The following is a 14,185-nucleotide window of genomic DNA, read 5'->3' as shown; positions in this document are numbered from 1 at the left end:
CCTTCCTCATAGCAAGCATAACATTCAATTAGAGCACCAGGATTTTATAGGAAAAAATAAGAAAGGAAGAAAAATAAAAAAGCCTCAGGGCATGATGGCTCAAGATAGGTCTGTGCTGGTATCTATTAACCAGCCCATTTCAAATAGTCAGGCACTATGTGCACCTCCCTAGAGTCTGCCTGACACAAAATCACTGAATGGGGGCATTGAGATGTCAACTAGTTAGACTAGTAATATCTTTTTAACCCCTTGTCTCTCCTATGAGTTCTAATGTTTCCTGGTACCCCATTTCACCCTTCTACTTTCAAAAAAGTATCAGAATTCTCATATTGGGGAAAATAAGAGAATGATATCATGATTCCCTTAAGACTGACCCAGGAGAGTTGAGCCTCAATTAGATGAGAGTGGGAAGGGGGCACTGGGAAAAATAGTTATAAAAGGTTGATACCTTTTGTGATGAGGAGTAAGGAGTGGGGGTGTAGAAATAAATGTACTGGTTTGGAAAAGATGGTCATAGACTTTGACAAAAATAGATGGTTGAAGCAGGAAGGAAGCACTAAGATAATCTGGTCTGTACTCCGTATTTTATAGATCAGGAAACAGAAGCCCAGAATTAAAGTTACTTGCTTAGATGCATGTAACTGGTTAGTGGCAAATCTGTGATTATGGTAGTTTAGAAGTGAATAAGAGGGCTTCATGAAGAGAGAGAGTGTTGTGATGATACTACCAAGCATCCATTTGTAATATGCCACTTCTAGTCTGTGGTCCTCAATCCACCCCCATACTCCCATTCCCTATCCTCCAAGGTCCAAAGTCATGGAGCTAGAAGAGACCTCTGAGGCCATCTTATAAAACTGATACTTGGATGAAGATTTCCCTGCACAACTAATATCCCTTAAGAAAGAAGAGAGACCTATTTTCCTCTGAGTACCAAGGCAGAAATCCATTTCATTTTTAGATAATTGTAGGGGTTTTTCTTTTATCAAATGTGAATTAGGTTCTCTGTTATTAATACCCATTGCTCCTATTTCTGTCATCTAGTTCCAAGCAGAACAAATCTAAGCCCTATTCCACACATATAGTTCTACATATACTTGAGGATAGTCATCACAATTGTCCTAAGTCTTCATTTCTTTAGATAATCATCTCCAATTCTTTCACCCAATGCCCTGCAAGGATTACTTCCAGTCCTTTAAATAGCCTGGTACTCCTCTTCTGGATAAGCTCCATTTTGTCAATGTTTTTCCTTAGCTGTCACCTGTCAAAGTGAATACGATACTTCAGATGTGGTATAGCCAGGGCAAAATATAGTGTTACGATTTTCTCCCACATTCTAGACACTGTGTTTCCATTAATATAGCCTAAAATTACATTAGTTTGGGAAATTGCCATGTCACACTGTTGACTGATAATGAGTTTATAATTCAATAAAGCTCTGAGATTTATTACCAAAGAAATTCCTGCCTAGCCATACCTCAGCTGTTCAATAAATTGTCACTGTAATTTTTTAAAATTCAACTTTGGAAGAGGCAATTATTGTACAGTAGAAAAGGTCTTGAATCTGGAGTTAGAGGATGTGTATAAATGCTGACTCATCATTTACCATATATATGATCTTGGGCAAATTAACTGAACATGCATGGCCCAACCTCAGTATCCTCAAAATGAGGGGATTTAAAAAGATCACCTCTACAGTTGCTCTCAGCTCTATATCTGTCATGTTATTAGTTTGTATAAGTTAAGTTTTTTTAAAAAAAAATAATATATGTCCTGTGGCTCAAATTTATAATTTTGTACTTTGTATCATTAACACAGATGATATCTTTAAGTGCTAAGGGATAATCCAAGGGCAGTTCTGATTCCTGCTTTTCTTTATAGCTAATCAATTAATATTTCCTATTGGCATCTGATATAAATATATTTATAAGCTTATAGGAGAACAAAACCCAAATTTTCATTCATTAGACAGTAATTTTTACTGCCCTTAATTTCCTATAGAACCATAGAGCAAAATAAAATAATAATTATTTCTATTTCTATAGGTCCTGGAGGTTTACAAAGTGCTTTTCTCATCACCACATTATGAGGTTCTGCAAGTATATTTATTTTCTATTGAGGAAACTGAGGGCTTTTGGAAAAATTAAGTCATTTACCCCCAAGTTCACACAGCCAGTAGAGGTAAAGTATAGTACTTGGTGAGGGAGAGCAACTTGAATGTTTTCTATTTCTATCCAAATTGAGAATGAAGAGGTTGGGGATGAATTGTGATACCTCTCATCATATAAAATTAGAACACTGTAGATATTTGAATGGACTCTCTAACCCATTTTCATGTTTTTATCAGGATCACTCTCAACCACTGCAGACAGATGAAAATCAAAATGTATGTATTAGACATGTAAGCAAACAACTGGATATAATGCTGAACCCTAAATTAGGAAGACTGAGTTCAAATTCAGATTCAGACACTAGCTGTGTGACTAAATCACTTAACCTCTAGTTGACCTGATATATAAAATAGAGATAATAATATCTACTTGTGATAGTTATTGTACGGCTCAAATGAGATAATATTTATAAAGTGCTTTGTAAACTTCAAAACAATACACATATAAAATATATGCATGCATATATACACAAACATATATGTACATTTATATGAGTGTATACATACACACATATGGAAGCTAGGTGGCACAGTGGATAGTGAGTGGGGTCTGGAGTCAGAAGTCTTGAAGTTAGACATTTACTAGCTGTGTGTCACTTAACACTGTTTGCCTTAGTTCCTTCATCTGTAAAATGAAATGAAGAAGGAAATAGCACACCATTTCAGGGTCTTTGTCAAGAAAACCCCAAATAGGATTATGAAGAGTCAGACATGACTGAAAATTATTAAACTGCAACATGCATATCATATAATCATGTGTGTATATCTATATAAACATGTGAACACATACTAGTTATCATTATTATTATGTTTTAAGCATCTATTATTTGCTAGGTACTGAGGATGTAACTACCAAAGTGAAGATAATCCCTGTGTTCAAACAATTCTACCCCAGGGATAATATGTGTTCACTTATGTGCCTGATTTTGTTCATCTATAAACTGAGGATTATAGAGTAGACAGCCTTTTAAAGTCCCTTTCAGCTTTTGATCTATAATGCTGTAGTTATACTTTATAGTCTTTGCTGGCTAGTTTAGTTTCTAATTCCCAAAGTAGTAATTAATAAAATCCATACAGAAGAGAGCTTGGCTCTGGCTTGTTCTGTTTGACCTAGAGTACAAAGCTAGGACCAATGAGTAGAAATTAAAGGGAAAGAGAATTCTGTTTTAGTACAAGGGCAAATTTCCTTGATGATTAAAGCATGCCCTATCAACAAAGGTCTTCAAAAGTGGATAGAGGATCATCTCTCTGGTGCCCTTGATCTTGAGTGAAAAAACCCGAGTTCAAGAAACTACCTGCATATACTTGAGCAAATCACTTACACTCCCATTAACCTGAGTTTCTTCATCTGTCAAGTGGAGAAAGAGAGAAAGGAGACGAAATTGACTTCTGCAGAGCAAAATAGGATGAAGTTATTCTCAAAAACTTGTCATGCCATACAGGGGCATAAGGTAGAAAAGGAAAACGGATGCCAACTTGGAAGAGCATAGCCCCTACAATTCCTCTGGAAACATATAGTTGGTAGCTTAGACATGCAATGTGATAAGTACTCTGGTCACAGGTCCCTAGATACTCAAAATTCAAACTTGAGTTTTTAGACAGTATACTGACTTGGCCCTAATAGGAAGCTATTAGTGGCATGAAGCAGTGATGGACCACTGAAATGAGGATATATTTTCACAGGGAGTCAGGAAACCAAAATCTAACTGCTATAGTTTAAACGAGACTGAGATTAGTGAGTGGGTGAACATTGGTCTTCATGTCAGTTAAACCTTAGCATACATGAACACCAGGGGCTGAAGTCAAAACAATATGGTTTCACCAGATCGCAAACTTTAAGGTCTATTTCAATTCTAAATGAATTATATGTGTTGACTAAAATGATAACCCTTAAACCAGATGGGTTTGAAGTAGACAATCTCTGGAATCTCTTCTAAGATTCTATGACTCTCTTATAAGTTTTTGCAGTAAAATCCAGAAAGTTGTATTCAGAGAATTATGAAAAGGGAATTTGGGCTAGAAAAGCTCCTTTGAGTGTATTTAAAATGTATTCTCCAAAATTTGCCATTTTCTTAAGGCTGATCATAGGAAGAATCATTGCTCACTCAGAGTGGGAAAAGGTACAAATTTGAGGGAAAAATCTTTAATTTTTTCATAAAGGATAACAGTGGAGAAACAATGCTTTTATAATCTCATCTTAGTCAAAGACAACTCTTCTTGAATTCTGGTAATGTTTCAGTACACTAAAGTTGTTGAGGGGGAAAGAAAGGAAAGGTCAGACCATATGGCAGATTTCCACCCACAGGAGAGAGTTCAAATTCAACTCTGTTAAATTTCACTATATCACTAATATATTCAGAGACTAGGTGAACATAATTCTCTTTCAGTGGTACAGACTAGCTATTTATTTTTACCAGACACATATATATATGTAAATCACTTCAAAAATATCTATCACATTTCTCCTCTCCCATTACATAGCTACACTCCTGCATCAGACTTTTATCACTTGACCTGGTTAGGAGGAATACTGGAATTGTCTAATAACTTAAAAAATACATTTTATTGGTATCACTTTGTTTCTACATTGCCTATATTTCCCATATAGTTCCTCCCAGATAACTAGCTCCTATAATGAAGAATATAAGAAATTGAACCAAGTTCACCAATTATTGTTTAATATTATAAATAAGGATAGTCCCCCACCTCTGCAAACTAGTAGGGTAAGGTACATTTTCATGTCTCTTTAGGTCCAAACTTGTTCATTATAATTTTGTAACATTCAGTTTGGATTACTTTTATTTAAATTACTATAGTCATTATGCATACACACACATATACATACATACATACATATATATATATATATATATATATTTCTGGTTCTACTTACTTCACTTTGCTTAAGTTTATAAAAGTATTTCTATGCTTCTCACAGCCTAATAATATTTCATTATATCATTATGCTGCTTTGTTACCATAAAAAAATTATAGGAATATTTTTGTGCATATGGGGCCTTTCTTTTTGTCAATGATCTCTGTGGAATACATGCAGGGCAGTAAAATCTCTGGATCAAAGGGTATGGGAATGTTAGCCATTTTATTTGAATATTTCCCAGTTGGTTTCAAGAATAAATAAATATCAATATGGCAGAGGAAAAGCAGAAACTTTGTGGACCTCTCCCCACGATCCCTCCAAATAGCTACAAATAATGCCATAAGACACTTCCTGGAGTAGCAGAAGCCACAAAAGGATGGGGTAAGATCACTTGACAGTCAAAGATGGCTTAGAAGGCTATCAGGAAAGGTTTGTTGTACTGGGGTGAGAATGGAACCCGGACCAGGCCTGCTGCCTGACACAGATCCAGCCCCAGTCTACACCACAAAGATCCAGCCCCAAGAAGGCCACGTCAGAGGGAGCCTCTGAATCAACTGCAGTGGAACCTACTTCTGGAACTCAGCTCACAGTCTGGTGAGGGGGTTGAGTGGTTGGTGGGGGGAGATTGCAGGGCTCTCTGCTGTCACTGAGGTGGAACTCTGTTGTGTTGCCTGTGCTCAGAACCAGGAAGCAGTTTTGAGTGGTGTCGCAGGTAGGGGAGGGGCTCAGGCATGCCCAAGCTTGCAACCACAGTGAAACAGAAATCTGTTCCTGGTTTAAAGAGCAAGCAGACCTGTGGTTATTTATAGAACAGAGCACAGGCCAGGGAAGTACAGAAAGTGCCTCTCCTTAAATCATACCACCTGGGACCCCCTGAAACTTAGAAGAGTGCATCCTGGAAGCATTGCCCCACTTTAAGGAGTTAAAACTCAAGAAATGGTGCTTGCTTTGGCAGCACATATACTAAAATTGGAACAATACAGAGACGATTAGCATGGCCCCTGCGCAAGGATGACTCGCAAATTCATGAAGTGTTCCATATTTTTCATACTAGGAAACAAACAAAAAAATTTTAAAAACCCTCAAGAAATGGGCTGGCAAAATTAGAAGACAGAAAAAGATGCTGAACCTAGAAAGTTTCTTTGGTGATGAGGAAGATCAAAATACAACCTCAGAAGAAGATAACAAAATCAAAGCTCCTACATCCAAAGCTTCCAAGAAAAATATGAATTGATCTCAAGCCATAGAAGTGCTGAAAAAGGACTTTGAAGATAAGGTAAGAGAGGTAGAGGGAAAAATGGAAAGAGAAATGAGAGTGATGCAGGAGAGTCATGAGAAAAAAGTCAACAGCTTGAAAAGCCAAATGCAAAAGGAGATACAAAAGCTCTCTGAAGAAAATAATTGCTTAAGAATTAGGATTGAGCAAATAGAAGCTAATGACTTTATAAGAAATCAAGACATAATAAAGGAAATCCAAATGATGGAAAAAATAGAGGGCAATGTGAAATATCTCCTTGGAAAAACAGCTGACCTGGAAAATAGATCCAGGAGAGATAATTTGAAAAGTATTTGACGACCTGAAAGCCATGATAAAAAAAAAGATCTTAGACATCATCTTCAAAGAAATCATTAGGGAAAATTGCCCTGATGTTCTAGAAACAGAAGGTAAAATAGAAATTGAAAGAATCCATCAATCACCTCCTGAAAGAGATCCCAAAATGAACATTTACAGGAATGTTATAGCTAAATTCCAGAGCTCCCAGGTCGAGGAGAAAATATTGTGAGCAGCCAGAAAGAAACAATTCAAGTACTGTGGAGCCACAGTCAGGATAACAAAAAATCTAGCAGCTTCTACATTAAAGGATCAGAGGGCATGGGGATATGATATTCTGGAGGGCAATGGAACTGGGAATACAACCAAGAATCACCTACCAAAAAAAAAAACAACTGAGTATAATATTTCAGGGGGAGAAATGTCACTTTCATGAAAAAAAAAAGGGTTGTTAGGCATTTGTGAAGAAAAGATCTGAACTAAATAGAAAATTTGACTTTCAAATACAAGACCTTAGCAAAGCATTAAAAAGGTAAACAGGAAAAATAAATCATGAGGGATATTAAAAGGTTAAACTGTTTACATTACTACATGGGAAGATAATACTTCTAACTCATAAGAACTTTCTCATTATTAGTAAAGCTGATTGGAATATACTTAGAAAGAGGGCACAGGTATGAGGTGAATATGAAGTGATTATATCTTTAAAGCATTTTTTAAAATTTTCCCTGCGAAGTTGGGGTTGGGTGGCTTGTCTTGGGTAACATAGCTGGTGAGTGCTGGGTGTCTGAGGCCAGATTTGGGCTTGGGTCCTCCTGGGTCCAGGACTGGTACTTTGTCCACTGCACTACCTAACTGTCCCATGTTTATATCTTTAAAAGAATAAAATTAAAAGGGTAGAAGAATGCACTGGGAGAAAGGGAAAGGGAGAGGTGGAATGGGGTAAAGTATCTACCATAAAAGAAGCAAGAAAAAGTATGTGGAGTAGAGGAGAAGAGGAGGATGTGGGGGAGTGAATGAGCCTTACTCTCATCAGAATTGGCTCAAAGATGGAATAACATACACACTCAATTCAGTATTGTAATATATGTTGCTCTGTGGGAAAGTGGGAGGGAAAGGAGATAAGGGGGGAGGGGTGAAGGAAGGGAGGGAAGATCAGGGGAGGGAGCAGTCACAAGCAAAACACTTTTGAGGAAGGATATGGTAAAAGCAGGTAGAAAATATAGTAAATATAAAAGGTAGGGAATAGGATGGAGGCTAATATAGTTAGCAACAGCAAGTGTGGAAAAAAAAACTTGAAACAAGTTTGTTTGATAGGCCTCAGTTTTCAAACACATAGAGAACTGAGTCAAATTTGTTGAAATGAGAGCCATTTCCCAATTTATAGATGATCAAAAAACATGAAGTCCTCAGATGAAATAATCAAAGCCACCTATAAGCATATGAAAAAAATGCTCTAACTCACTACTGATTGGAGAGATTCAGGTCAAAACAATTCTGAGTAGTACCTCATACCTATTGGATTGGATAATAGGACAGCAGAGGAAAATGACAAATGTTGTGGAGCACATGGGGAAAATGAGAAATTAAGACACTCTTGGCAAAATTGTAAACTGATTTAAACATTCTGTAGAGCAATTCAGAACTATGGCCAAGCAGCTACAAAACCATACATATTCTTTGACCTAGCAGTACCACTACTAGGTTGGTATCCTAAAAGAGCTTAAAAAAAGTTGAATTGGGTGATGCCCATCACTTGGGGAAAGGCTAAACAAATTGTGAGATGTGATTAGGATGGAACACTATTATGCTGTAAGAAATGATGAGCAGGATGCTATCAGAATGACTTATGAAAAATGCAGTCCATCTACGGTGAAAGAACTGATGGTAGCTGAATACAGATTGAAGAATATTTTTTTTGTTAGTTCCTCTTTCCAAAGGTTTTTTCTGTTTCCTTTCACAACTTGACTAAAGTGGAAATGTTTGGATGACTAAACATGTATAACATATTGAATTGCTTGAGTTCTTTCTTAACAGGGGGTGGGAAAGGAGAGAGGAAAAGAATTTAGAACACAAAGGTTTAAAAATCAATGTGAAAATTTTTTTATACATGTAAGTTTGGGAAAATTCTAAATAAATTATCTTTAAAAAAGAATAAGTAAATGAATATGCATATATATTTTTTTCAATTCATATCACCAATAGTATATTAGTGTGCCTGTATTCTCACACTCCTCCAGCATTCATTGCTTCCCTTTTCTCTTATTCTTGCCAGGCTGTTGAATTCAAGTTGAAACTTTAGGCTACTGTAGTTTTGGAAAATCTCCCTAACATCTTGTGGGTGATATAATTCCTGACATGTTTTCAACTTTCTTTTCTGTTACCAAGCTAATTATCCCACAACAACTTCTCCCCATTATCTTTTGAGCTGAGGGTCTCATTTTTAAAAAATGGATGCTTTTACATGCTTCCCTAAATTCATCAGGTTTATCATTTCAAAAAATCATAATAATATTCCATTACATTCATGTACCAAGATTTATTTAGCCATTTCCCCATCAGTGGGTACCTACTTTGTTTCAATTTCTTTGCTATCACATGAAGCATTGTTATAAATATTTTGATTTATCTGGACTCTTTATTTTTTCACTGACCTTCTTGGGATTTGGGCCTAGCAGTAGAATTGCTGGATTGGAATCTATGGCTATTTAAGTCTCTTTCTTTTTATAATCTGGAGGCAAGTAGGTAGCATGTTAGATAGAATGCTGGGCCTCGTATCAGAAAAAGAATTTAAAATCCAGTCTTGGGGGGCAGATAGGTGGCACAGTAGATAAAGCACTGGCCATGGAATCAGGAGGATCTGAGTTCAAATAGGACCTCAGACACCTGACACTTACTAGCTATGTGACCTTAGGCAAGTCACTTAACCCTCAGTGCCCTGCCAAAAAAAAAAAATTCCAGTCTCAGACACTTATTACCTGTGTCACTCTGAGCAAGTCATTTAACCTTTGCCTCAATTTCATCATCTATAAAATGGGAATAATGATAGCATCTACCTCCAAGGGTTATTGTGAGGATCAAATGAGTTATAAAGCACTTAGTAGAATGCCTGGCACATAATAGGGGTTATCTATCATGATTATTTTCAAACAGCTTTCAAAATTTGTCAGACCAATTCATAACTCCACCAATAATGCATTAGTGTGCCTATTTTTTCCATGTTTTTTTTTTTCTGGAATTCACTATTCCCCATATTTTGTCATCTTTACTAAATTACTGTGTGAGGTGAAATTTCAGGATTGTTTTGTTTTACATTATCACATTATTAATAATTTGGAGCATATGTTTATATTGTGAAATTTATTAATAGTTTGCAATTATTTTGACAACAATAATTTATATCTTTTGACCACTTATATACTAGGGATTGGCTTTTGGTCCTAGGCATTTCTGTTATTTATGTATCTTGGAAAAATTCTCTCATAACTAGTTTCCCTACTACCAGTCTTTCATCTCTCTAATACATCCTTTATAGAGATATAAAAATAATCTGTCAAGGCACAGATGTGAAAATGTAACCCTTCTGTTCAAAATCTATAATTGCACCTTATAATATCAAAGATAAAATATAAACACCTTAGCCTAGTGTTTAATAACTTCCACAATCCTCCTCTACCCTTTCTTTTCAGCCTAATTTTATATTACACCCTCTACTTTCCAGACAAATTAGGAATACTTCCTCTAACCATAACTCAGTGCTCTTTCTACACCTCACATAGACATAAACCTTTTAAATCCACACTAGCTATCCACCATGCCTGGAGTGAATTATCTTCTCATCTCCTCTAAGAATCTTTGCCATTCTTCAAAGAACAGCCTAGATATCACCTCATCTTTGAAGATGCTCCTCATCTGCCCAGTTAATGTTCTCTCCTTCCTCAGGATTCTTTATATTGAACCTATTAGTATATTCAAGACATCTATATATTAATATAAATATAAAAAAAACATTACAAAAGAGATTAAAATGATCATGAATATAATTTTCAAAATAATAATTGCAAACTATCAATAACTATATAAAATTCTGCTCCAAATGAGTATTAATAAAACACATATAAATTAATATAACTCTAAGTTTTCAGCTCATAACCTACAAATTGACAAAGATAATTAAAAATATAAATAGTCGATGCTAAATGGGATGAAGTCCCACTATTATATTGTTAATGAAACTGTGAATTTTTGACAATTCCAGAACATAATTTACAATTATTCAATAAAAGTCACTAAATTCTAGATATCTTTTACCCAGAGATTTCACTACTGGGCATATACCTAAAAAAAATTAAGAGATAGAAAAAAGATCCTATATACACATTGATTGGGGTTTTTTATATGTAAAAACAAAATTTTAACATCAATTTTTTTAAAACTTTGTGTTCCAACCTCTCTTCCCCCCTCCATTTGCACCCCCCACCCACAAGAACTCAAGCAATTCAAAATAAGTTATACATGAGTAGTCATGGAAAAATTCCCATATTAGCTAGTTATGAGAGAAAACAGTCAAAAAACCTAAAACTTCAGATTAAGAAATTGTCAAAGAGGAAAAGAAAAACAATTTTAAAATGTGTTTCCATCTGTTTTCAGATACTATCAGTTCTTTCTCTGCAGATGGGCTGCAATCTTAGTAAGTCCTTCAGGGTTATATTGGATCATTGCCTTGCTGAAAATAACCACATGTTTCCCAGGAGATCATCCCCTACTATTGCTGTATACAGTACATTTCACTCTGCTTCAGTTCATGTAGGTCTTTCCAGGTTTTTCTGACAGTATCCTGTTCATCATAACCTGTATATAGTACCTTAATCTTGACAGAGAATTTTCTTCATAAAAGCCCAGCAAAGTAGGTACCATACGTTTTGCCATTATAATCAATCATCATAACTATTTCCCTCCATCCCACTACCTTTCCATGACATTTACTCTCTCTTCTTATCCTCTCCCTCACTCTGCACTCCCTTTTTTCACCCTTCCTTCCTTATCTTCTTCCCCTCCTATTTTCCTGCAGGGTTAAATAGATTGCCCCTCCCAATTGTGTGTGAAAGCTATCCCGTCCATGAGATCAGAGTCCCTGAGCTAATTCTTTATTCTAAATTGTTCTTCCTCCCTCCCTCCTCAACCCTACCTATGAGATCAAGCAATTCAATATGTCACATTGGTGCAGTAATGCAGAACATCTTCGTCTTCCTTGAAAGTATTTTGCTTTTTACTGCTCTCTCTCCCAATCTGCCCTTTCCTCCTTCCCCTCTTTCCCCCTCCCATTTTCTCCCTCCCCCCTCCCCTCAGGGCAAAAATATATTACGATACCTACTTGAGTATGTATGTTAGTCCTTCTTTGAGCCAATTAAGGTTCACTCACTCCCCAACTCCTTCCCCCTCTTCTACTCTCCTCCATAAGCTTTTTCTTGTTTCTTTCATGTGAACTACCTCTCCCCAGACCATCTCTCCCCTTCTCCCTCCCCCAGTTTATTCTTCCTACACCTCAACCCTATTTTAAGGATGTCACTATGGGTTAGTTAGGTGGCACAGTGGACAAAGCACCAGCCCTGGACCCAGGAGGCCCTCCAAGCCCAAATCCAGCCCCAGACATAAGACACCCTACCCTGTCTGCCCTACAAAGAACAAAACATAAATGCTTTACAGATATAATCATTTCATATTCAGTTCGGCCCTGTCTTCTGTGTGTGAGATTTAAAATTGGATACAAGAGCATTAAACTCCCCTTTAACCTTTCCCTTATATATCTCCCAGACCAGTAAGTGAAAGAAGCCTCTGAGCTTTAGTTAGAGCTTTTATTGTTTGGGAATTAATTAGCCAACAAAACAAGGTGATGTTGATTAGAGGGATAGGAAAGTAGAAATACAAATAATTAGTCTTAGATCTAAGCTTAGTCTATATTCCATATAGAACACACCAAATTCCAAAACCACCTCTGAGGCTGAGAACCACGTCAAGCACATGCTGTTATGGAGGACCAGGCCGATCACCAAGGACCACGCTGTCGAACCTGAGTCAGCGTCTGTGTGTACAGAGCAAGCCAGCAGGTGAGGAGAGAAAAAAGACATCACTTATGTTCTCTCCTTGCCTTTAAGCTCGCACCCCGGAAGTGGAGTACTTAGCAGATGCACGGGTGGTTCATCACGGTCTCCTCCCCGAAAGGGTGGTCCTTCAAAAACTGGTGTCTTTCAGTTATCCTAACCGACTGTGAAAAACTTTCACTTTTTACATGTGAATTGCTTACTGAGATTGTTCTTATGATTTCAAAAGTCTGTCTAAAATATCTAATGAGTGGTCGCCAATAAATTATAAGCTTTAGCAAGAGTTAGACTTTAAGCATTTATTAAGGAGAATAAGAATTTGGTAAAGAGAGAGAGAAAGGTCTAGATTCCTATCTATTAAAGGGAGAGCACATTTCTAGCTCCCTTCTCCGCCAGCGTCCTCAGGAAAGAGAGCGAGACTGAGCGCCAGTCTCTTCCTTCCTCCTCCCACTAGTCCGCGTCACTTCCTGATACCAAAGACAAGACTCCTGGTCTTGCCCTCAAAGACCTTCGCTTCATGGGCAGAACTCTTCTACAGTTAGTATCCAGCAGGTGGCGTTATTCCAATCGTTACAGTCCCCCCTGTTGTTCCTCAAGAAACAAAATGTTTCCTTGACGGAACAGTAAAAAGAATATAATAACTATTGCTAACTAATAATATGTGAACAACAATATAGAAAAGGAAGAAAGGAAAGTTTTGTCCAGAGGGGCGATTTTTTTTGTCCTCATGAACCGACGCTTTGACATTAGTCTTGCAAAGGGAGGGCCTCTGCAGAGAATACATGTTACAGATGGTGTATATTATAACAGAAAGAGAAAAAAAAACAACAAAAACAACAAATCAAAACTGTTCATTTAAAGTCTCTGAAAGTCTTTTCTCAGATGTCCTCTAGGTGTAGTCGTGGAATGGAAGTCTTTTCAGGGGTTGATGTGTGGATGCTGGTAATCAGCCAGGAAAATTTCCTACAAAATTGAGCTTAACACAACTTTAAAATAGCTTTGTCAATAATCAAATCAAACAATGAAAGTTCTCAAAAACATGTCTAAGGGAATTCAGAATCTTAGTTGTTACACATGAAACATATAATAAAACAAAAATTGAACCATTCTTTAAAATTATAATATTACTATAGTCCCCCCCTTATGGAGGGTAATTGAGAAGACAATTGCTACGATATTAATTATTAAAAATAATTTTTATCTTTGTTTCATCACTTTTTGCATCATCTGCCTAATTATCCTCATGCCACTATGAGAAATTAAAAAATCTAATATAATTGGTAACAGGTGTCAAGGCCAAATTCAACACTGTATTTATCATGACACCTGAGATAATTATGGGGGTTACCATAAAAGAACAGAGAAATGATGGGATATGAGCATTCCCACACTTGAGCAATATGTACTGCCCATACAGTATGCCAGGTCTAAAATAGGTGGATGGAATATATGTCCATGCCACCGAACATATTGGAGGAAACTGAGTC

At 36.7% G+C, this 14,185-nt stretch overlaps 1 non-coding gene across 1 annotated transcript; it reads left to right on the top strand.

Moving 5' to 3' along the window:
* The first annotated feature begins 5,984 nt into the window (after positions 1-5,984).
* On the top strand, positions 5,985-6,091 carry LOC122737457. Its single transcript, XR_006354291.1, has one exon. It is a non-coding gene; the product is annotated as a U6 spliceosomal RNA (small nuclear RNA).
* The last annotated feature ends 8,094 nt before the right edge of the window (positions 6,092-14,185 follow it).

This window comes from Dromiciops gliroides, chromosome 1, assembly GCF_019393635.1.
Source record: "Dromiciops gliroides isolate mDroGli1 chromosome 1, mDroGli1.pri, whole genome shotgun sequence".
NCBI lineage: Eukaryota > Metazoa > Chordata > Mammalia > Microbiotheria > Microbiotheriidae > Dromiciops > Dromiciops gliroides.
The sequence above is the reverse complement of the archived record's forward strand: the minus strand, read 5'-3'. Positions and strand labels throughout refer to the sequence as shown.